Source organism: Rhinopithecus bieti, unplaced genomic scaffold (genome assembly GCF_001698545.2).
Source record: "Rhinopithecus bieti isolate Rb0 unplaced genomic scaffold, ASM169854v2 scaffold_26131, whole genome shotgun sequence".
Lineage (NCBI taxonomy): Eukaryota > Metazoa > Chordata > Mammalia > Primates > Cercopithecidae > Rhinopithecus > Rhinopithecus bieti.
The window spans coordinates 418154-419326 of record NW_016812390.1 but is presented as its reverse complement, the minus strand read 5'-3'; the positions used below and the strand labels follow the sequence as shown (position 1 = coordinate 419326).

The window sequence follows — 1173 nt, the reverse complement described above, 5'->3', positions numbered from 1 at the left end:
TTTAGGTCAACAATGCTAACAGAAACTCTGTGTTGATCACTGCCATATCTCCAGTGCTTTGAACAGTGGCTGGCATATGGTAGACAGAAAATAAATAGTTGTTGGATGCATTAATAAGGCTCACATCATTTGAATCTTTTTTTTATAGACAGGTTCTTGCTCTGTTGCCCAGGCTGGAGTGCAGTGGTGGGATCATAGCTCACTACAGCCTCAAACTTCTGGATTCAAGTGATCCTCCCACCTCAGCCTCCCAAGTAGCTGGAACTACAGGCCTGTGCCTTCATGCTAATTTTTAAAATTTTTTGTAGAGATGAGATCTCGCTATGTTGCCCAGGCTAGTCTCAAACTCCTGGCCTCAAGTGATCCTCCTGCCTCAGCCTCCCAAAATTCTAGGATTACAGGCGTGAGCCATTGTGCCCAGCCTGAATTTTTTCTTTATAGTGATTGTTTACATTTATTATAGTTTTTTAAATTAATTTTTTAAATTCCAGCACCCATTTTAGAAGGGTCCCTGTACATCCCTGTCATCACATACATGATAGACTGGCCGATAGTAATGATCATGTGAAGTAACTTTCGGGCTTCATTGAAGAGATGGTCTTTTGGGGTGCCACTAACTTCAGTTATCTTGGCGCCAAACAAGAGTTGCATTATAAGGCCAGACGTGACAATGGGAGAGATCCCCAGCTCCATCAAGGTGCCTCTGTTAGAGGCTAGAATCACTCTCATCCAATAGAAAGGGTCAACTGAATCTGAAGACATGATACCAAATAGGGGAATCTGGCAGCACACTAAGAAGATAAAGAGGATGACAGCGGTCCACAGCACTTTCTCGTTAAACTGAATCCTCCTCTCAGGCTTCTGAATTTCCAGGAGGATGACACAGAAGGGCTTGATGACTTCCAGAAATTTGATCACCATGGCGGCGACTGCTCAGGCTCTGGGTGCCACTTGGGCTCAGCTCTGCTCCCAGTGAGGCGACGCCTGCAGCCAAGCCTGTTCCACTGCACAGCTAACAATAGAGTCTGGCTATGTTGCCCAGGCTAGCCTTGAATGCCTGAGCTCGAGTGATCCTCCTGCCTCAGCCTCTCAAGTAGCTGGGACTACAGGCACAGGCCACCACATTCAGTGATAACTTACATTCTTAACAAGCATATTTTATCAAAAACAACA

At 45.4% G+C, this 1173-nt stretch overlaps 1 pseudogene; it reads right to left on the bottom strand.

Annotated features, from left to right (window-relative positions):
- Positions 1-480: 480 nt before the first annotated feature.
- LOC108544842 (protein transport protein Sec61 subunit alpha pseudogene) lies at positions 481-921 on the bottom strand (annotated as a pseudogene).
- Positions 922-1173: the final 252 nt, after the last annotated feature.